Source organism: Salvelinus alpinus, chromosome 8 (assembly GCF_045679555.1).
Source record: "Salvelinus alpinus chromosome 8, SLU_Salpinus.1, whole genome shotgun sequence".
NCBI classification, from domain to species: Eukaryota; Metazoa; Chordata; class Actinopteri; order Salmoniformes; family Salmonidae; genus Salvelinus; species Salvelinus alpinus.
Genome location: NC_092093.1, coordinates 8,906,329 through 8,929,292, shown reverse-complemented (window position 1 = coordinate 8,929,292; position 22,964 = coordinate 8,906,329).

The following is a 22,964-nucleotide window of genomic DNA, read 5'->3' as shown; positions in this document are numbered from 1 at the left end:
ACTGGACAGGAACCTGACACCCTCAGCACACAGGGGGACAAACACCTACCTGGAGGTGACAGCATTCCCTCCCCCATATGCCCACCTAGGCACAACTATGACAACATAACCAACAAAAACGGGTCACAACTCCTGCAGCTCTGTCGCACGCTGGGTATGTACATAGTCAATGGTAGGCTTCGAGGGGACTCCTATGGTAGGTACACCTATAGCTCGTCTCTTGGCAGTAGCACTGTAGACTACTTTATCACTGACCTCAACCCAGAGTCTCTCAGAGCGTTCACAGTCAGCCCACTGACACCCCTATCAGACCACAGCAAAATCACAGTCTACTTGAACAGAGCAATACTCAATCATGAGGCATCAAAGCCAAAGGAACTGAGTAACATTAAGAAATGCTATAGATGGAAGGAATGCAGTTTGGAAACCTACCAAAAAACAATTAGGCAACAGCAAATTCAATCCCTTTTAGACAACTTCCTGGGTAAAACGTTCCACTGCAATAGTGAAGGTGTAAACTTGGCAGTAGAAAATCTTAACAGTATTTTTGACCTCTCAGCTTCCCTATCAAATCTAAAAATCTCAAATAGAAAACCGAAGAAAATGAACAACAATGACAAATGGTTTGATAAAGAATGCAAAAATCTAAGAAATAAATTGAGAAACCTGTCCAACCAAAAACATAGAGACCCGGAAAACCTGAGTCTACGCCTTCACTATGGTGAATCACTAAAACAATACAGAAATACACTACGGAAAAAGAAGGAACAGCACGTCAGAAATCAGCTCAATGTAATTGAAGAATCCATAGACTCGAACCAATTCTGGGAAAATTGGAAAACACTAAACAAACAACAACACAAAGAATTATCTATCCAAAATGGAGATGTATGGGTAAACCACTTCTCCAATCTTTTTGGCTCTATAACAAAGAATAAAGAGCAAAAACATATACATGATCAAATACAAATCCTAGAATCAACTATTAAAGACTACCAGAACCCACTGGATTCTCCAATTACCTTGAATGAGTTACAGGACAAAATAAAAACCCTCCAACCCAAAAAGGCCTGTGGTGTTGATGGTATCCTTAATGAAATGATCAAATATACAGACAACAAATTCCAATTGGCTATATTAAAACTCTTTAACATCGTCCTTAGCTCTGGCATCTTCCCCAATATTTGGAACCAAGGACTGATCACCCCAATCCACAAAAGTGGAGACAAATTTGACCCCAATAACTACCGTGGAATATGCGTCAACAGTAACCTTGGGAAAATACTCTGCATTATCATTAACAGCAGACTCGTACATTTCCTCAATGAAAACAATGTACTGAGCAAATGTCAAATTGGCTTTTTACCAAATTACCGTACAACAGACCATGTATTCACCCTACACACCCTAATTGACAACCAAACGAACCAAAACAAAGGCAAAGTCTTCTCATGCTTTGTTGATTTCAAAAAAGCCTTCTACTCAATTTGGCATGAGGGTCTGCTATACAAATTGATGGAAAGTGGTGTTGGGGGTAAAACATACGACATTATAAAATCCATGTACACAAACAACAAGTGTGCGGTTAAAATTGGCAAAAGACACACACATTTCTTCTCACAGGGTCGTGGGGTGAGACAGGGATGCAGCTTAAGCCCCACCCTCTTCAACATATATATCAATGAATTGGCGCGAGCATTAGAACAGTCTGCAGCACCCGGTCTCACCCTACTAGAATCCGAAGTCAAATGTCTACTGTTTGCTGATGATCTGGTGCTTCTGTCACCAACCAAGGAGGGCCTACAACAGCACCTAGATCTTCTGCACAGATTCTGTCAGACCTGGGCCCTGACAGTAAATCTCAGTAAGACCAAAATAATGGTGTTCCAAAAAAGGTCCAGTCGCCAGGAACACAAATTCCATCTAGACACCGTTGCCCTAGAGCACACAAAAAACTATACATACCTCGGCCTAAACATCAGCACCACAGGTAGCTTCCACAGAGCTGTGAACGATCTGAGAGACAAGGCAAGAAGGGCATTCTATGCCATCAAAAGGAACATAAATTTCAACATACCAATTAGGATCTGGCTAAAAATACTTGAATCAGTCATAGAGCCCATTGCCCTTTATGGTTGTGAGGTCTGGGGTCCGCTCACCAACCAAGATTTCACAAAATGGGACAAACACCAAATTGAGACTCTGCATGCAGAATTCTGCAAAAATATCCTCCGTGTACAACGTAGAACACCAAATAATGCATGCAGAGCAGAATTAGGCCGATACCCACTAATTATCAAAATCCAGAAAAGAGCCGTTAAATTCTACAACCACCTAAAAGGAAGCGATTCCCAAACCTTCCATAACAAAGCCATCACCTACAGAGAGATGAACCTGGAGAAGAGTCCCCTAAGCAAGCTGGTCCTAGGGCTCTGTTCACAAACACAAACACACCCCACAGAGCCCCAGGACAACAGCACAATTAGACCCAACCAAATCATGAGAAAACAAAAAGATAATTACTTGACACATTGGAAAGAATTAACAAAAAAACAGAGCAAACTAGAATGCTATTTGGCCCTAAACAGAGAGTACACAGTGGCAGAATACCTGACCACTGTGACTGACCCAAACTTAAGGAAAGCTTTGACTATGTACAGACTCAGTGAGCATAGCCTTGCTATTGAGAAAGGCCGCCGTAGGCAGACATGGCTCTCAAGAGAAGACAGGCTATGTGCTCACTGCCCACAAAATGAGGTGGAAACTGAGCTGCACTTCCTAACCTCCTGCCCAATGTATGACCATATTAGAGAGACATATTTCCCTCAGATTACACAGATCCACAAAGAATTTGAAAACAAATCCAATTTTGATAAACTCCCATATCTACTGGGTGAAATTCCACAGTGTGCCATCACAGCAGCAAGATTTGTGACCTGTTGCCACAAGAAAAGGGCAACCAGTGAAGAACAAACACCATTGTAAATACAACCCATATTTATGCTTATATATTTTAACTTGTGTGCTTTAACCATTTGTACATTGTTACAACACTGTATATATATAATATGACATTTGTAATGTCTTTCTTGTTTTGAAACTTCTGTATGTGTAATGTTTACTGTTAATTTGTATTGTTTATTTCACTTTTGTGTATTATCTACCTCACTTGCTTTGGCAATGTTAACACATGTTTCCCATGCCAATAAAGCCCCTTGAATTGAATTGAATTGAATTGAGAGAGAGAGAGAGAGAGAGAGAGAGAGACACACACACAGAGAGAGAGAGACACACACACAGAGACAGAGAGATGAGATGGAGGGTCAGGTCAGTGATGGTGCTGCTCTAATTAATAGGTTGTAAAAGCAGATGGAGGATGCGGGATGTCAGTGTCATTACACACACACACACACACACACACACACACACAAACACACACACACACACACACACACACACACACACACACACACACACACACACACACACACACACACACACACACACACACACACACACACACACACACACACACACACACACACACACACACACACGCACACACCATCCCCACCATCCCCACCAGGCCTGTCCATTAGAGATAACAGACTGGGTGGTAGAGGAGCCAGTTTGTTATTGGGCTTGTGACCCACTAACCTGTGTAACCTGTTTTCACTTTGTCATTGTGGTGTATTGTGTCTAGATTGATGAGATGGTTTATTTATTTAACCCTGGTGTTAAGGGTCAAAAATGACCCGCCACTATGTTTAACAGAAAACCCCCTACATGATATTTATTCAACTTGAAATGTGATGACTTTTCCTAGAGTGACTCCAACATTAGAAAAAGTGAAACATCGCCTTTGTTCATATTTCCATGAAAGCTGTACACCACCAGGGTAGAAAGAATGTCTTAGGGTCATTTCTGAAAAATAATTTACACACCACATAAACACACACACACACGCACACACACACACACACACACACACACACACACACACACACACACACACACACACACACACACACACACACACACACACACACACACACACACACACACACACACACACACACACACACACACACACACACACACACACACACACACACACACAACACGGTTGTAGAAGTGGTGAGGATTTGGTTATTGTGACGTGTGGTGTTTTGTATCATGGGGTAGAGGTCAAGGTGAGTATGTATGAGGTACCGGATATATTTTTATGTTTTATTTTAAGGGGGAGGGGGTGGGGGGGGGTTTATTGAAATGAGAATGTTTCATTAAAGAAAGACAAAATGTGTATTTCTCTATCTCTCTCTCTCTCTCTCCCCCCCGCTCTCCCCTTTGTAGCTCACTGTGTGATGACTACTGACGCCTATTGGCCAGATAGAGAAAAGCAACATATTGATTTATACCGTGATGGAACGAGATCCTGGTAATGTTACGTTACAGCCTTATTCTATAATGGGTTAATTTTTTTGTTGTTTCTCATCAATCTACACACTATACCCCATAATGACAAAGCAAAAAACAGATTTTTAGAAATATTTGCAAATGTATTAAAAATAAAATAAATATTACATTTACATACACTACCGTTCAAAAGTTTGGGGTCACTTAGAAATGTCCTTGTTTTTGAAAGAAAATCAATTTTTGTGTACATTAAAATATCATCAAATTGATCAGAAATACAGTGTAGACATTGTTAATGTTGTAAATGACTATTGTAGCTGGAAACGGCAGATTTTTTTATGGAATATCTACATAGGCGTACAGAGGCCCATTATCAACAACCATCACTCCTGTGTTCCAATGGCACGTTGTGTTAGCTAATCCAAGTTTTAAAAGGCTAATTGATCATTAGAAAACCCTTTTGCAATTATGTTAGCACAGCTGGAAACTGTTGTTCTGATTAAAGAAGCAATACAACTGGCCTTCTTTAGACTAGTTGAGTATCTGGAGCATCAGCATTTGTGGGTTCGATTACAGGCTCAAAATGTCCAGAAACAAAGAACTTTCTTCCGAAACTCGTCATTCTATTCTTGTACTGAGAAATGAAGGCTATTCCATGCAACAAATTGCCAAGAAACTGAAGATCTCGTACAACGCTGTGTAATACTCTCTTCACAGAACAGCGCAAACTGGCTCGAACCAGAGTAGAAAGAGGAGTGGGAGGCCCTGGTGCACAACTGAGCAAGAAGTCAAGTACATTAGATTGTCTAGTTTGAGAAACAGACGCCTCACAAGTCCTCAACTGGCAGCTTCATTAAATAGTACCTGTAAAACACCAGTTTCAACAACAACAGTGAAGAGGCGACTCCGTGATAATGGCCTTCTAGGCAGAGTTGCAAAGAAACAGCCATATCTCAGACTGGCCAATAAAAATAAAAGATTAAGATGGGCAAAAGAACACAGACACTGGACAGAGGAACTCTGCCTAGAAGGCCAGTGTCCTGGAGTCGCCTCTTTACCCTTTAGTACAGTATAGTATCTCCTTGAGGGCCCTCCAGGGTGCTGGCCTTCTAGGCAGAGTTCCTCTGTCCAGTCTCAACGTCAACAGTGAAGAGGCGACTCCGGGACACTGGCCTTCTAGGCAGAGTTCCTCTGTCCAGTGTCTGTGTTCTTTTGCCCATCTTAATCTTTTATTTTTATTGGCCCTCCTTGAGGGCTCTTAGTACAGTATAGTGTCTCCTTGAGGGCCCTTAGTACAGTAGAGTATCTCCTTGAGGGCCCTTAGTACAGTATAGTGTCTCCTTGAGGGCCCTTAGTACAGTATAGTGTCTCCTTGAGGGTTCTTAGTACAGTAGAGTATCTCCTAGAGGGCTCTTAGTACAGTAGAGTATCTCCTTGAGGGCTCTTAGTACAGTAGAGTCTCTCCTTGAGGGCTCTTAGTACAGTAGAGTGTCTCCTTGAGGGCCCTTAGTACAGTAGAGTATCTCCTTGAGGGCCCTTAGTACAGTATAGTGTCTCCTTGAGGGTTCTTAGTACAGTAGAGTATCTCCTTGAGGGCTCTTAGTACAGTAGAGTATCTCCTTGAGGGTTCTTAGTACAGTAGAGTATCTCCTTGAGGGTTCTTAGTACAGTAGAGTATCTCCTTGAGGGTTCTTAGTACAGTAGAGTATCTCCTTGAAGGTTCTTAGTACAGTAGAGTATCTCCTTGATGGCTCTTAGTACAGTAGAGTATCTCCTTGAGGGCCCTTAGTACAGTAGAGTATCTCCTTGAGGGCTCTTAGTACAGTAGAGTATCTCCTTGAGGGTTCTTAGTACAGTAGAGTATCTCCTTAAGGGTTCTTAGTACAGTAGAGTATCTCCTTGAGGGCTCTTAGTACAGTAGAGTATCTCCTTGAGGGTTCTTAGTACAGTAGAGTATCTCCTTAAGGGTTCTTAGTACAGTAGAGTATCTCCTTGAGGGCTCTTAGTACAGTAGAGTATCTCCTTGAGGGCCCTTAGTACAGTGAAGTATCTCCTTGAGGGCCCTTAGTACAGTAGAGTATCTCCTTGAGGGCCCTTAGTACAGTAGAGTATCTCCTTGATGGTTCTTAGTACAGTAGAGTATCTCCTTGAGGGCTCTTAGTACAGTAGAGTATCTCCTTGAGGGCTCTTAGTACAGTATAGTATCTCCTTGAGGGCTCTTAGTACAGTAGAGTATCTCCTTGAGGGCTCTTAGTACAGTAGAGTATCTCCTTGAGGGTTCTTAGTACAGTAGAGTATCTCCTTGAGGGTTCTTAGTACAGTATAGTGTCTCGTTGAGGGCTCTTAGTACAGTAGAGTATCTCCTTGAGGGTTCTTAGTACAGTATAGTGTCTCCTTGAGGGCTCTTAGTACAGTAGAGTATCTCCTTGAGGGTTCTTAGTACAGTATAGTGTCTCCTTGAGGGCTCTTAGTACAGTAGAGTATCTCCTTGAGGGCTCTTAGTACAGTAGAGTATCTCCTTGAGGGTTCTTAGTACAGTAGAGTGTCTCCTTGAGGGCTCTTAGTACAGTAGAGTATCTCCTTGAGGGTTCTTAGTACAGTAGAGTATCTCCTTGAGGGTTCTTAGTACAGTAGAGTATCTCCTTGAGGGTTCTTAGTACAGTATAGTGTCTCCTTGAGGGCTCTTAGTACAGTATAGTGTCTCCTTGAGGGCTCTTAGTACAGTAGAGTATCTCCTTGAGGGTTCTTAGTACAGTAGAGTATCTCCTTGAGGGTTCTTAGTACAGTATAGTGTCTCCTTGAGGGCTCTTAGTACAGTAGAGTATCTCCTTGAGGGTTCTTAGTACAGTAGAGTATCTCCTTGAGGGTTCTTAGTACAGTAGAGTATCTCCTTGAGGGTTCTTAGTACAGTAGAGTATCTCCTTGAGGGCTCTTAGTACAGTAGAGTATCTCCTTGAGGGTTCTTAGTACAGTATAGTGTCTCCTTGAGGGCTCTTAGTACAGTAGAGTATCTCCTTGAGGGTTCTTAGTACAGTATAGTGTCTTCTTGAGGGCTCTTAGTACAGTAGAGTATCTCCTTGAGGGTTCTTAGTACAGTAGAGTATCTCCTTCAGGGCTCTTAGTACAGTAGAGTATCTCCTTGAGGGTTCTTAGTACAGTAGAGTATCTCCTTGAGGGTTCTTAGTACAGTAGAGTATCTCCTTGAGGGTTCTTAGTACAGTATAGTGTCTCCTTGAGGGCTCTTAGTACAGTAGAGTATCTCCTTGAGGGTTCTTAGTACAGTAGAGTATCTCCTTGAGGGTTCTTAGTACAGTAGAGTATCTCCTTGAGGGTTCTTAGTACAGTAGAGTATCTCCTTGAGGGCTCTTAGTACAGTAGAGTATCTCCTTGAGGGTTCTTAGTACAGTATAGTGTCACCTTGAGGGCTCTTAGTACAGTAGAGTATCTCCTTGAGGGTTCTTAGTACAGTATAGTGTCTTCTTGAGGGCTCTTAGTACAGTAGAGTATCTCCTTGAGGGTTCTTAGTACAGTAGAGTATCTCCTTGAGGGCCCTTAGTACAGTAGAGTATCTCCTTGAGGGCCCTTAGTACAGTAGAGTATCTCCTTGAGGGCCCTTAGTACAGTAGAGTATCTCCTTGATGGTTCTTAGTACAGTAGAGTATCTCCTTGAGTGCTCTTAGTACAGTAGAGTATCTCCTTGAGGGCTCTTAGTACAGTAGAGTATCTCCTTGAGGGCTCTTAGTACAGTAGAGTATCTCCTTGAGGGTTCTTAGTACAAAAGAGTATCTCCTTGAGGGTTCTTAGTACAGTATAGTGTCTCCTTGAGGGCTCTTAGTACAGTAGAGTATCTCCTTGAGGGTTCTTAGTACAGTATAGTGTCTCCTTGAGGGCTCTTAGTACAGTAGAGTATCTCCTTGAGGGCTCTTAGTACAGTAGAGTATCTCCTTGAGGGTTCTTAGTACAGTAGAGTGTCTCCTTGAGGGCTCTTAGTACAGTAGAGTATCTCCTTGAGGGTTCTTAGTACAGTAGAGTATCTCCTTGAGGGTTCTTAGTACAGTAGAGTATCTCCTTGAGGGTTCTTAGTACAGTATAGTGTCTCCTTGAGGGCTCTTAGTACAGTATAGTGTCTCCTTGAGGGCTCTTAGTACAGTAGAGTATCTCCTTGAGGGTTCTTAGTACAGTAGAGTATCTCCTTGAGGGTTCTTAGTACAGTATAGTGTCTCCTTGAGGGCTCTTAGTACAGTAGAGTATCTCCTTGAGGGTTCTTAGTACAGTAGAGTATCTCCTTGAGGGTTCTTAGTACAGTAGAGTATCTCCTTGAGGGTTCTTAGTACAGTAGAGTATCTCCTTGAGGGCTCTTAGTACAGTATAGTGTCTCCTTGAGGGCTCTTAGTACAGTAGAGTATCTCCTTGAGGGTTCTTAGTACAGTATAGTGTCTTCTTGAGGGCTCTTAGTACAGTAGAGTATCTCCTTGAGGGTTCTTAGTACAGTAGAGTATCTCCTTCAGGGCTCTTAGTACAGTAGAGTATCTCCTTGAGGGTTCTTAGTACAGTAGAGTATCTCCTTGAGGGTTCTTAGTACAGTAGAGTATCTCCTTGAGGGTTCTTAGTACAGTATAGTGTCTCCTTGAGGGCTCTTAGTACAGTAGAGTATCTCCTTGAGGGTTCTTAGTACAGTAGAGTATCTCCTTGAGGGTTCTTAGTACAGTAGAGTATCTCCTTGAGGGTTCTTAGTACAGTAGAGTATCTCCTTGAGGGCTCTTAGTACAGTAGAGTATCTCCTTGAGGGTTCTTAGTACAGTATAGTGTCACCTTGAGGGCTCTTAGTACAGTAGAGTATCTCCTTGAGGGTTCTTAGTACAGTATAGTGTCTTCTTGAGGGCTCTTAGTACAGTAGAGTATCTCCTTGAGGGTTCTTAGTACAGTAGAGTATCTCCTTGAGGGCCCTTAGTACAGTAGAGTGTCTCCTTGAGGGCCCTTAGTACAGTAGAGTATCTCCTTGAGGGCCCTTAGTACAGTAGAGTATCTCCTTGATGGTTCTTAGTACAGTAGAGTATCTCCTTGAGTGCTCTTAGTACAGTAGAGTATCTCCTTGAGGGCTCTTAGTACAGTAGAGTATCTCCTTGAGGGCTCTTAGTACAGTAGAGTATCTCCTTGAGGGTTCTTAGTACAAAAGAGTATCTCCTTGAGGGTTCTTAGTACAGTATAGTGTCTCCTTGAGGGCTCGTAGTACAGTAGAGTATCTCCTTGAGGGTTCTTAGTACAGTATAGTGTCTCCTTGAGGGCTCTTAGTACAGTAGAGTATCTCCTTGAGGGTTCTTAGTACAGTATAGTGTCTCCTTGAGGGCTCTTAGTACAGTAGAGTATCTCCTTGAGGGCTCTTAGTACAGTAGAGTATCTCCTTGAGGGTTCTTAGTACAGTAGAGTGTCTCCTTGAGGGCTCTTAGTACAGTAGAGTATCTCCTTGAGGGTTCTTAGTACAGTAGAGTATCTCCTTGAGGGCTCTTAGTACAGTAGAGTATCTCCTTGAGGGTTCTTAGTACAGTATAGTGTCTCCTTGAGGGCTCTTAGTACAGTAGAGTATCTCCTTGAGGGTTCTTAGTACAGTATAGTGTCTTCTTGAGGGCTCTTAGTACAGTAGAGTATCTCCTTGAGGGTTCTTAGTACAGTAGAGTATCTCCTTCAGGGCTCTTAGTACAGTAGAGTATCTCCTTGAGGGTTCTTAGTACAGTAGAGTATCTCCTTGAGGGTTCTTAGTACAGTAGAGTATCTCCTTGAGGGTTCTTAGTACAGTATAGTGTCTCCTTGAGGGCTCTTAGTACAGTAGAGTATCTCCTTGAGGGTTCTTAGTACAGTAGAGTATCTCCTTGAGGGTTCTTAGTACAGTAGAGTATCTCCTTGAGGGTTCTTAGTACAGTAGAGTATCTCCTTGAGGGCTCTTAGTACAGTAGAGTATCTCCTTGAGGGTTCTTAGTACAGTATAGTGTCACCTTGAGGGCTCTTAGTACAGTAGAGTATCTCCTTGAGGGTTCTTAGTACAGTATAGTGTCTTCTTGAGGGCTCTTAGTACAGTAGAGTATCTCCTTGAGGGTTCTTAGTACAGTAGAGTATCTCCTTGAGGGCCCTTAGTACAGTAGAGTATCTCCTTGAGGGCCCTTAGTACAGTAGAGTATCTCCTTGAGGGCCCTTAGTACAGTAGAGTATCTCCTTGATGGTTCTTAGTACAGTAGAGTATCTCCTTGAGTGCTCTTAGTACAGTAGAGTATCTCCTTGAGGGCTCTTAGTACAGTAGAGTATCTCCTTGAGGGCTCTTAGTACAGTAGAGTATCTCCTTGAGGGTTCTTAGTACAAAAGAGTATCTCCTTGAGGGTTCTTAGTACAGTATAGTGTCTCCTTGAGGGCTCTTAGTACAGTAGAGTATCTCCTTGAGGGCTCTTAGTACAGTAGAGTATCTCCTTGAGGGTTCTTAGTACAGTAGAGTGTCTCCTTGAGGGCTCTTAGTACAGTAGAGTATCTCCTTGAGGGTTCTTAGTACAGTAGAGTATCTCCTTGAGGGTTCTTAGTACAGTAGAGTATCTCCTTGAGGGTTCTTAGTACAGTATAGTGTCTCCTTGAGGGCTCTTAGTACAGTATAGTGTCTCCTTGAGGGCTCTTAGTACAGTAGAGTATCTCCTTGAGGGTTCTTAGTACAGTAGAGTATCTCCTTGAGGGTTCTTAGTACAGTATAGTGTCTCCTTGAGGGCTCTTAGTACAGTAGAGTATCTCCTTGAGGGTTCTTAGTACAGTAGAGTATCTCCTTGAGGGTTCTTAGTACAGTAGAGTATCTCCTTGAGGGTTCTTAGTACAGTAGAGTATCTCCTTGAGGGCTCTTAGTACAGTATAGTGTCTCCTTGAGGGCTCTTAGTACAGTAGAGTATCTCCTTGAGGGTTCTTAGTACAGTATAGTGTCTTCTTGAGGGCTCTTAGTACAGTAGAGTATCTCCTTGAGGGTTCTTAGTACAGTAGAGTATCTCCTTCAGGGCTCTTAGTACAGTAGAGTATCTCCTTGAGGGTTCTTAGTACAGTAGAGTATCTCCTTGAGGGTTCTTAGTACAGTAGAGTATCTCCTTGAGGGTTCTTAGTACAGTATAGTGTCTCCTTGAGGGCTCTTAGTACAGTAGAGTATCTCCTTGAGGGTTCTTAGTACAGTAGAGTATCTCCTTGAGGGTTCTTAGTACAGTAGAGTATCTCCTTGAGGGTTCTTAGTACAGTAGAGTATCTCCTTGAGGGCTCTTAGTACAGTAGAGTATCTCCTTGAGGGTTCTTAGTACAGTATAGTGTCACCTTGAGGGCTCTTAGTACAGTAGAGTATCTCCTTGAGGGTTCTTAGTACAGTATAGTGTCTTCTTGAGGGCTCTTAGTACAGTAGAGTATCTCCTTGAGGGTTCTTAGTACAGTAGAGTATCTCCTTGAGGGCCCTTAGTACAGTAGAGTGTCTCCTTGAGGGCCCTTAGTACAGTAGAGTATCTCCTTGAGGGCCCTTAGTACAGTAGAGTATCTCCTTGATGGTTCTTAGTACAGTAGAGTATCTCCTTGAGTGCTCTTAGTACAGTAGAGTATCTCCTTGAGGGCTCTTAGTACAGTAGAGTATCTCCTTGAGGGCTCTTAGTACAGTAGAGTATCTCCTTGAGGGTTCTTAGTACAAAAGAGTATCTCCTTGAGGGTTCTTAGTACAGTATAGTGTCTCCTTGAGGGCTCTTAGTACAGTAGAGTATCTCCTTGAGGGTTCTTAGTACAGTATAGTGTCTCCTTGAGGGCTCTTAGTACAGTAGAGTATCTCCTTGAGGGTTCTTAGTACAGTATAGTGTCTCCTTGAGGGCTCTTAGTACAGTAGAGTATCTCCTTGAGGGCTCTTAGTACAGTAGAGTATCTCCTTGAGGGTTCTTAGTACAGTAGAGTGTCTCCTTGAGGGCTCTTAGTACAGTAGAGTATCTCCTTGAGGGTTCTTAGTACAGTAGAGTATCTCCTTGAGGGCTCTTAGTACAGTAGAGTATCTCCTTGAGGGTTCTTAGTACAGTATAGTGTCTCCTTGAGGGCTCTTAGTACAGTAGAGTATCTCCTTGAGGGTTCTTAGTACAGTATAGTGTCTTCTTGAGGGCTCTTAGTACAGTAGAGTATCTCCTTGAGGGTTCTTAGTACAGTAGAGTATCTCCTTCAGGGCTCTTAGTACAGTAGAGTATCTCCTTGAGGGTTCTTAGTACAGTAGAGTATCTCCTTGAGGGTTCTTAGTACAGTAGAGTATCTCCTTGAGGGTTCTTAGTACAGTATAGTGTCTCCTTGAGGGCTCTTAGTACAGTAGAGTATCTCCTTGAGGGTTCTTAGTACAGTAGAGTATCTCCTTGAGGGTTCTTAGTACAGTAGAGTATCTCCTTGAGGGTTCTTAGTACAGTAGAGTATCTCCTTGAGGGCTCTTAGTACAGTAGAGTATCTCCTTGAGGGTTCTTAGTACAGTATAGTGTCACCTTGAGGGCTCTTAGTACAGTAGAGTATCTCCTTGAGGGTTCTTAGTACAGTATAGTGTCTTCTTGAGGGCTCTTAGTACAGTAGAGTATCTCCTTGAGGGTTCTTAGTACAGTAGAGTATCTCCTTGAGGGCCCTTAGTACAGTAGAGTATCTCCTTGAGGGCCCTTAGTACAGTAGAGTATCTCCTTGAGGGCCCTTAGTACAGTAGAGTATCTCCTTGATGGTTCTTAGTACAGTAGAGTATCTCCTTGAGTGCTCTTAGTACAGTAGAGTATCTCCTTGAGGGCTCTTAGTACAGTAGAGTATCTCCTTGAGGGCTCTTAGTACAGTAGAGTATCTCCTTGAGGGTTCTTAGTACAAAAGAGTATCTCCTTGAGGGTTCTTAGTACAGTATAGTGTCTCCTTGAGGGCTCTTAGTACAGTAGAGTATCTCCTTGAGGGTTCTTAGTACAGTATAGTGTCTCCTTGAGGGCTCTTAGTACAGTAGAGTATCTCCTTGAGGGCTCTTAGTACAGTAGAGTATCTCCTTGAGGGTTCTTAGTACAGTAGAGTATCTCCTTGAGTGCTCTTAGTACAGTAGAGTATCTCCTTGAGGGCTCTTAGTACAGTAGAGTATCTCCTTGAGGGCTCTTAGTACAGTAGAGTATCTCCTTGAGGGTTCTTAGTACAAAAGAGTATCTCCTTGAGGGTTCTTAGTACAGTATAGTGTCTCCTTGAGGGCTCTTAGTACAGTAGAGTATCTCCTTGAGGGTTCTTAGTACAGTATAGTGTCTCCTTGAGGGCTCTTAGTACAGTAGAGTATCTCCTTGAGGGTTCTTAGTACAGTATAGTGTCTCCTTGAGGGCTCTTAGTACAGTAGAGTATCTCCTTGAGGGCTCTTAGTACAGTAGAGTATCTCCTTGAGGGTTCTTAGTACAGTAGAGTGTCTCCTTGAGGGCTCTTAGTACAGTAGAGTATCTCCTTGAGGGTTCTTAGTACAGTAGAGTATCTCCTTGAGGGCTCTTAGTACAGTAGAGTATCTCCTTGAGGGTTCTTAGTACAGTATAGTGTCTCCTTGAGGGCTCTTAGTACAGTAGAGTATCTCCTTGAGGGTTCTTAGTACAGTATAGTGTCTTCTTGAGGGCTCTTAGTACAGTAGAGTATCTCCTTGAGGGTTCTTAGTACAGTAGAGTATCTCCTTCAGGGCTCTTAGTACAGTAGAGTATCTCCTTGAGGGTTCTTAGTACAGTAGAGTATCTCCTTGAGGGTTCTTAGTACAGTAGAGTATCTCCTTGAGGGTTCTTAGTACAGTATAGTGTCTCCTTGAGGGCTCTTAGTACAGTAGAGTATCTCCTTGAGGGTTCTTAGTACAGTAGAGTATCTCCTTGAGGGTTCTTAGTACAGTAGAGTATCTCCTTGAGGGTTCTTAGTACAGTAGAGTATCTCCTTGAGGGCTCTTAGTACAGTAGAGTATCTCCTTGAGGGTTCTTAGTACAGTATAGTGTCACCTTGAGGGCTCTTAGTACAGTAGAGTATCTCCTTGAGGGTTCTTAGTACAGTATAGTGTCTTCTTGAGGGCTCTTAGTACAGTAGAGTATCTCCTTGAGGGTTCTTAGTACAGTAGAGTATCTCCTTGAGGGCCCTTAGTACAGTAGAGTATCTCCTTGAGGGCCCTTAGTACAGTAGAGTATCTCCTTGAGGGCCCTTAGTACAGTAGAGTATCTCCTTGATGGTTCTTAGTACAGTAGAGTATCTCCTTGAGTGCTCTTAGTACAGTAGAGTATCTCCTTGAGGGCTCTTAGTACAGTAGAGTATCTCCTTGAGGGCTCTTAGTACAGTAGAGTATCTCCTTGAGGGTTCTTAGTACAAAAGAGTATCTCCTTGAGGGTTCTTAGTACAGTATAGTGTCTCCTTGAGGGCTCTTAGTACAGTAGAGTATCTCCTTGAGGGTTCTTAGTACAGTATAGTGTCTCCTTGAGGGCTCTTAGTACAGTAGAGTATCTCCTTGAGGGTTCTTAGTACAGTATAGTGTCTCCTTGAGGGCTCTTAGTACAGTAGAGTATCTCCTTGAGGGCTCTTAGTACAGTAGAGTATCTCCTTGAGGGTTCTTAGTACAGTAGAGTGTCTCCTTGAGGGCTCTTAGTACAGTAGAGTATCTCCTTGAGGGTTCTTAGTACAGTAGAGTATCTCCTTGAGGGCTCTTAGTACAGTAGAGTATCTCCTTGAGGGTTCTTAGTACAGTATAGTGTCTCCTTGAGGGCTCTTAGTACAGTAGAGTATCTCCTTGAGGGTTCTTAGTACAGTATAGTGTCTTCTTGAGGGCTCTTAGTACAGTAGAGTATCTCCTTGAGGGTTCTTAGTACAGTAGAGTATCTCCTTCAGGGCTCTTAGTACAGTAGAGTATCTCCTTGAGGGTTCTTAGTACAGTAGAGTATCTCCTTGAGGGTTCTTAGTACAGTAGAGTATCTCCTTGAGGGTTCTTAGTACAGTATAGTGTCTCCTTGAGGGCTCTTAGTACAGTAGAGTATCTCCTTGAGGGTTCTTAGTACAGTAGAGTATCTCCTTGAGGGTTCTTAGTACAGTAGAGTATCTCCTTGAGGGTTCTTAGTACAGTAGAGTATCTCCTTGAGGGCTCTTAGTACAGTAGAGTATCTCCTTGAGGGTTCTTAGTACAGTATAGTGTCACCTTGAGGGCTCTTAGTACAGTAGAGTATCTCCTTGAGGGTTCTTAGTACAGTATAGTGTCTTCTTGAGGGCTCTTAGTACAGTAGAGTATCTCCTTGAGGGTTCTTAGTACAGTAGAGTATCTCCTTGAGGGCCCTTAGTACAGTAGAGTATCTCCTTGAGGGCCCTTAGTACAGTAGAGTATCTCCTTGAGGGCCCTTAGTACAGTAGAGTATCTCCTTGATGGTTCTTAGTACAGTAGAGTATCTCCTTGAGTGCTCTTAGTACAGTAGAGTATCTCCTTGAGGGCTCTTAGTACAGTAGAGTATCTCCTTGAGGGCTCTTAGTACAGTAGAGTATCTCCTTGAGGGTTCTTAGTACAAAAGAGTATCTCCTTGAGGGTTCTTAGTACAGTATAGTGTCTCCTTGAGGGCTCTTAGTACAGTAGAGTATCTCCTTGAGGGCTCTTAGTACAGTAGAGTATCTCCTTGAGGGTTCTTAGTACAGTAGAGTGTCTCCTTGAGGGCTCTTAGTACAGTAGAGTATCTCCTTGAGGGTTCTTAGTACAGTAGAGTATCTCCTTGAGGGTTCTTAGTACAGTAGAGTATCTCCTTGAGGGTTCTTAGTACAGTATAGTGTCTCCTTGAGGGCTCTTAGTACAGTATAGTGTCTCCTTGAGGGCTCTTAGTACAGTAGAGTATCTCCTTGAGGGTTCTTAGTACAGTAGAGTATCTCCTTGAGGGTTCTTAGTACAGTATAGTGTCTCCTTGAGGGCTCTTAGTACAGTAGAGTATCTCCTTGAGGGTTCTTAGTACAGTAGAGTATCTCCTTGAGGGTTCTTAGTACAGTAGAGTATCTCCTTGAGGGTTCTTAGTACAGTAGAGTATCTCCTTGAGGGCTCTTAGTACAGTATAGTGTCTCCTTGAGGGCTCTTAGTACAGTAGAGTATCTCCTTGAGGGTTCTTAGTACAGTATAGTGTCTTCTTGAGGGCTCTTAGTACAGTAGAGTATCTCCTTGAGGGTTCTTAGTACAGTAGAGTATCTCCTTCAGGGCTCTTAGTACAGTAGAGTATCTCCTTGAGGGTTCTTAGTACAGTAGAGTATCTCCTTGAGGGTTCTTAGTACAGTAGAGTATCTCCTTGAGGGTTCTTAGTACAGTATAGTGTCTCCTTGAGGGCTCTTAGTACAGTAGAGTATCTCCTTGAGGGTTCTTAGTACAGTAGAGTATCTCCTTGAGGGTTCTTAGTACAGTAGAGTATCTCCTTGAGGGTTCTTAGTACAGTAGAGTATCTCCTTGAGGGCTCTTAGTACAGTAGAGTATCTCCTTGAGGGTTCTTAGTACAGTATAGTGTCACCTTGAGGGCTCTTAGTACAGTAGAGTATCTCCTTGAGGGTTCTTAGTACAGTATAGTGTCTTCTTGAGGGCTCTTAGTACAGTAGAGTATCTCCTTGAGGGTTCTTAGTACAGTAGAGTATCTCCTTGAGGGCCCTTAGTACAGTAGAGTGTCTCCTTGAGGGCCCTTAGTACAGTAGAGTATCTCCTTGAGGGCCCTTAGTACAGTAGAGTATCTCCTTGATGGTTCTTAGTACAGTAGAGTATCTCCTTGAGTGCTCTTAGTACAGTAGAGTATCTCCTTGAGGGCTCTTAGTACAGTAGAGTATCTCCTTGAGGGCTCTTAGTACAGTAGAGTATCTCCTTGAGGGTTCTTAGTACAAAAGAGTATCTCCTTGAGGGTTCTTAGTACAGTATAGTGTCTCCTTGAGGGCTCTTAGTACAGTAGAGTATCTCCTTGAGGGTTCTTAGTACAGTATAGTGTCTCCTTGAGGGCTCTTAGTACAGTAGAGTATCTCCTTGAGGGTTCTTAGTACAGTATAGTGTCTCCTTGAGGGCTCTTAGTACAGTAGAGTATCTCCTTGAGGGCTCTTAGTACAGTAGAGTATCTCCTTGAGGGTTCTTAGTACAGTAGAGTGTCTCCTTGAGGGCTCTTAGTACAGTAGAGTATCTCCTTGAGGGTTCTTAGTACAGTAGAGTATCTCCTTGAGGGCTCTTAGTACAGTAGAGTATCTCCTTGAGGGTTCTTAGTACAGTATAGTGTCTCCTTGAGGGCTCTTAGTACAGTAGAGTATCTCCTTGAGGGTTCTTAGTACAGTATAGTGTCTTCTTGAGGGCTCTTAGTACAGTAGAGTATCTCCTTGAGGGTTCTTAGTACAGTAGAGTATCTCCTTCAGGGCTCTTAGTACAGTAGAGTATCTCCTTGAGGGTTCTTAGTACAGTAGAGTATCTCCTTGAGGGTTCTTAGTACAGTAGAGTATCTCCTTGAGGGTTCTTAGTACAGTATAGTGTCTCCTTGAGGGCTCTTAGTACAGTAGAGTATCTCCTTGAGGGTTCTTAGTACAGTAGAGTATCTCCTTGAGGGTTCTTAGTACAGTAGAGTATCTCCTTGAGGGTTCTTAGTACAGTAGAGTATCTCCTTGAGGGCTCTTAGTACAGTAGAGTATCTCCTTGAGGGTTCTTAGTACAGTATAGTGTCACCTTGAGGGCTCTTAGTACAGTAGAGTATCTCCTTGAGGGTTCTTAGTACAGTATAGTGTCTTCTTGAGGGCTCTTAGTACAGTAGAGTATCTCCTTGAGGGTTCTTAGTACAGTAGAGTATCTCCTTGAGGGCCCTTAGTACAGTAGAGTATCTCCTTGAGGGCCCTTAGTACAGTAGAGTATCTCCTTGAGGGCCCTTAGTACAGTAGAGTATCTCCTTGATGGTTCTTAGTACAGTAGAGTATCTCCTTGAGTGCTCTTAGTACAGTAGAGTATCTCCTTGAGGGCTCTTAGTACAGTAGAGTATCTCCTTGAGGGCTCTTAGTACAGTAGAGTATCTCCTTGAGGGTTCTTAGTACAAAAGAGTATCTCCTTGAGGGTTCTTAGTACAGTATAGTGTCTCCTTGAGGGCTCTTAGTACAGTAGAGTATCTCCTTGAGGGTTCTTAGTACAGTATAGTGTCTCCTTGAGGGCTCTTAGTACAGTAGAGTATCTCCTTGAGGGCTCTTAGTACAGTAGAGTATCTCCTTGAGGGTTCTTAGTACAGTAGAGTGTCTCCTTGAGGGCTCTTAGTACAGTAGAGTATCTCCTTGAGGGTTCTTAGTACAGTAGAGTATCTCCTTGAGGGTTCTTAGTACAGTAGAGTATCTCCTTGAGGGTTCTTAGTACAGTATAGTGTCTCCTTGAGGGCTCTTAGTACAGTATAGTGTCTCCTTGAGGGCTCTTAGTACAGTAGAGTATCTCCTTGAGGGTTCTTAGTACAGTAGAGTATCTCCTTGAGGGTTCTTAGTACAGTATAGTGTCTCCTTGAGGGCTCTTAGTACAGTAGAGTATCTCCTTGAGGGTTCTTAGTACAGTAGAGTATCTCCTTGAGGGTTCTTAGTACAGTAGAGTATCTCCTTGAGGGTTCTTAGTACAGTAGAGTATCTCCTTGAGGGCTCTTAGTACAGTATAGTGTCTCCTTGAGGGCTCTTAGTACAGTAGAGTATCTCCTTGAGGGTTCTTAGTACAGTATAGTGTCTTCTTGAGGGCTCTTAGTACAGTAGAGTATCTCCTTGAGGGTTCTTAGTACAGTAGAGTATCTCCTTCAGGGCTCTTAGTACAGTAGAGTATCTCCTTGAGGGTTCTTAGTACAGTAGAGTATCTCCTTGAGGGTTCTTAGTACAGTAGAGTATCTCCTTGAGGGTTCTTAGTACAGTATAGTGTCTCCTTGAGGGCTCTTAGTACAGTAGAGTATCTCCTTGAGGGTTCTTAGTACAGTAGAGTATCTCCTTGAGGGTTCTTAGTACAGTAGAGTATCTCCTTGAGGGTTCTTAGTACAGTAGAGTATCTCCTTGAGGGCTCTTAGTACAGTAGAGTATCTCCTTGAGGGTTCTTAAGTACAGTATAGTGTCACCTTGAGGGCTCTTAGTACAGTAGAGTATCTCCTTGAGGGTTCTTAGTACAGTATAGTGTCTTCTTGAGGGCTCTTAGTACAGTAGAGTATCTCCTTGAGGGTTCTTAGTACAGTAGAGTATCTCCTTGAGGGCCCTTAGTACAGTAGAGTGTCTCCTTGAGGGCCCTTAGTACAGTAGAGTATCTCCTTGAGGGCCCTTAGTACAGTAGAGTATCTCCTTGATGGTTCTTAGTACAGTAGAGTATCTCCTTGAGTGCTCTTAGTACAGTAGAGTATCTCCTTGAGGGCTCTTAGTACAGTAGAGTATCTCCTTGAGGGCTCTTAGTACAGTAGAGTATCTCCTTGAGGGTTCTTAGTACAAAAGAGTATCTCCTTGAGGGTTCTTAGTACAGTATAGTGTCTCCTTGAGGGCTCTTAGTACAGTAGAGTATCTCCTTGAGGGTTCTTAGTACAGTATAGTGTCTCCTTGAGGGCTCTTAGTACAGTAGAGTATCTCCTTGAGGGTTCTTAGTACAGTATAGTGTCTCCTTGAGGGCTCTTAGTACAGTAGAGTATCTCCTTGAGGGCTCTTAGTACAGTAGAGTATCTCCTTGAGGGTTCTTAGTACAGTAGAGTGTCTCCTTGAGGGCTCTTAGTACAGTAGAGTATCTCCTTGAGGGTTCTTAGTACAGTAGAGTATCTCCTTGAGGGTTCTTAGTACAGTAGAGTATCTCCTTGAGGGTTCTTAGTACAGTATAGTGTCTCCTTGAGGGCTCTTAGTACAGTATAGTGTCTCCTTGAGGGCTCTTAGTACAGTAGAGTATCTCCTTGAGGGTTCTTAGTACAGTATAGTGTCTCCTTGAGGGCTCTTAGTACAGTATAGTGTCTCCTTGAGGGCTCTTAGTACAGTAGAGTATCTCCTTGAGGGTTCTTAGTACAGTAGAGTATCTCCTTGAGGGTTCTTAGTACAGTATAGTGTCTCCTTGAGGGCTCTTAGTACAGTAGAGTATCTCCTTGAGGGTTCTTAGTACAGTAGAGTATCTCCTTGAGGGTTCTTAGTACAGTAGAGTATCTCCTTGAGGGTTCTTAGTACAGTAGAGTATCTCCTTGAGGGTTCTTAGTACAGTAGAGTATCTCCTTCAGGGCTCTTAGTACAGTAGAGTATCTCCTTGAGGGTTCTTAGTACAGTAGAGTATCTCCTTGAGGGTTCTTAGTACAGTAGAGTATCTCCTTGAGGGTTCTTAGTACAGTATAGTGTCTCCTTGAGGGCTCTTAGTACAGTAGAGTATCTCCTTGAGGGTTCTTAGTACAGTAGAGTATCTCCTTGAGGGTTCTTAGTACAGTAGAGTATCTCCTTGAGGGTTCTTAGTACAGTAGAGTATCTCCTTGAGGGCTCTTAGTACAGTAGAGTATCTCCTTGAGGGTTCTTAGTACAGTATAGTGTCACCTTGAGGGCTCTTAGTACAGTAGAGTATCTCCTTGAGGGTTCTTAGTACAGTATAGTGTCTTCTTGAGGGCTCTTAGTACAGTAGAGTATCTCCTTGAGGGTTCTTAGTACAGTAGAGTATCTCCTTGAGGGCCCTTAGTACAGTAGAGTATCTCCTTGAGGGCCCTTAGTACAGTAGAGTATCTCCTTGAGGGCCCTTAGTACAGTAGAGTATCTCCTTGATGGTTCTTAGTACAGTAGAGTATCTCCTTGAGTGCTCTTAGTACAGTAGAGTATCTCCTTGAGGGCTCTTAGTACAGTAGAGTATCTCCTTGAGGGCTCTTAGTACAGTAGAGTATCTCCTTGAGGGTTCTTAGTACAAAAGAGTATCTCCTTGAGGGTTCTTAGTACAGTATAGTGTCTCCTTGAGGGCTCTTAGTACAGTAGAGTATCTCCTTGAGGGTTCTTAGTACAGTATAGTGTCTCCTTGAGGGCTCTTAGTACAGTAGAGTATCTCCTTGAGGGCTCTTAGTACAGTAGAGTATCTCCTTGAGGGTTCTTAGTACAGTAGAGTGTCTCCTTGAGGGCTCTTAGTACAGTAGAGTATCTCCTTGAGGGTTCTTAGTACAGTAGAGTATCTCCTTGAGGGTTCTTAGTACAGTAGAGTATCTCCTTGAGGGTTCTTAGTACAGTATAGTGTCTCCTTGAGGGCTCTTAGTACAGTATAGTGTCTCCTTGAGGGCTCTTAGTACAGTAGAGTATCTCCTTGAGGGTTCTTAGTACAGTAGAGTATCTCCTTGAGGGCTCTTAGTACAGTAGAGTATCTCCTTGAGGGTTCTTAGTACAGTATAGTGTCTTCTTGAGGGCTCTTAGTACAGTAGAGTATCTCCTTGAGGGTTCTTAGTACAGTAGAGTATCTCCTTCAGGGCTCTTAGTACAGTAGAGTATCTCCTTGAGGGTTCTTAGTACAGTATAGTGTCTCCTTGAGGGCTCTTAGTACAGTATAGTGTCTCCTTGAGGGCTCTTAGTACAGTAGAGTATCTCCTTGAGGGTTCTTAGTACAGTAGAGTATCTCCTTGAGGGCTCTTAGTACAGTAGAGTATCTCCTTGAGGGTTCTTAGTACAGTATAGTGTCTTCTTGAGGGCTCTTAGTACAGTAGAGTATCTCCTTGAGGGTTCTTAGTACAGTAGAGTATCTCCTTCAGGGCTCTTAGTACAGTAGAGTATCTCCTTGAGGGTTCTTAGTACAGTAGAGTATCTCCTTGAGGGTTCTTAGTACAGTAGAGTATCTCCTTGAGGGTTCTTAGTACAGTATAGTGTCTCCTTGAGGGCTCTTAGTACAGTAGAGTATCTCCTTGAGGGTTCTTAGTACAGTAGAGTATCTCCTTGAGGGTTCTTAGTACAGTAGAGTATCTCCTTGAGGGTTCTTAGTACAGTAGAGTATCTCCTTGAGGGCTCTTAGTACAGTAGAGTATCTCCTTGAGGGTTCTTAGTACAGTATAGTGTCACCTTGAGGGCTCTTAGTACAGTAGAGTATCTCCTTGAGGGTTCTTAGTACAGTATAGTGTCTTCTTGAGGGCTCTTAGTACAGTAGAGTATCTCCTTGAGGGTTCTTAGTACAGTAGAGTATCTCCTTGAGGGCCCTTAGTACAGTAGAGTATCTCCTTGAGGGCCCTTAGTACAATAGAGTATCTCCTTGAGGGCCCTTAGTACAGTAGAGTATCTCCTTGATGGTTCTTAGTACAGTAGAGTATCTCCTTGAGTGCTCTTAGTACAGTAGAGTATCTCCTTGATGGCTCTTAGTACAGTAGAGTATCTCCTTGAGGGCTCTTAGTACAGTAGAGTATCTCCTTGAGGGTTCTTAGTACAAAAGAGTATCTCCTTGAGGGTTCTTAGTACAGTATAGTGTCTCCTTGAGGGCTCTTAGTACAGTAGAGTATCTCCTTGAGGGTTCTTAGTACAGTATAGTGTCTCCTTGAGGGCTCTTAGTACAGTAGAGTATCTCCTTGAGGGTTCTTAGTACAGTATAGTGTCTCCTTGAGGGCTCTTAGTACAGTAGAGTATCTCCT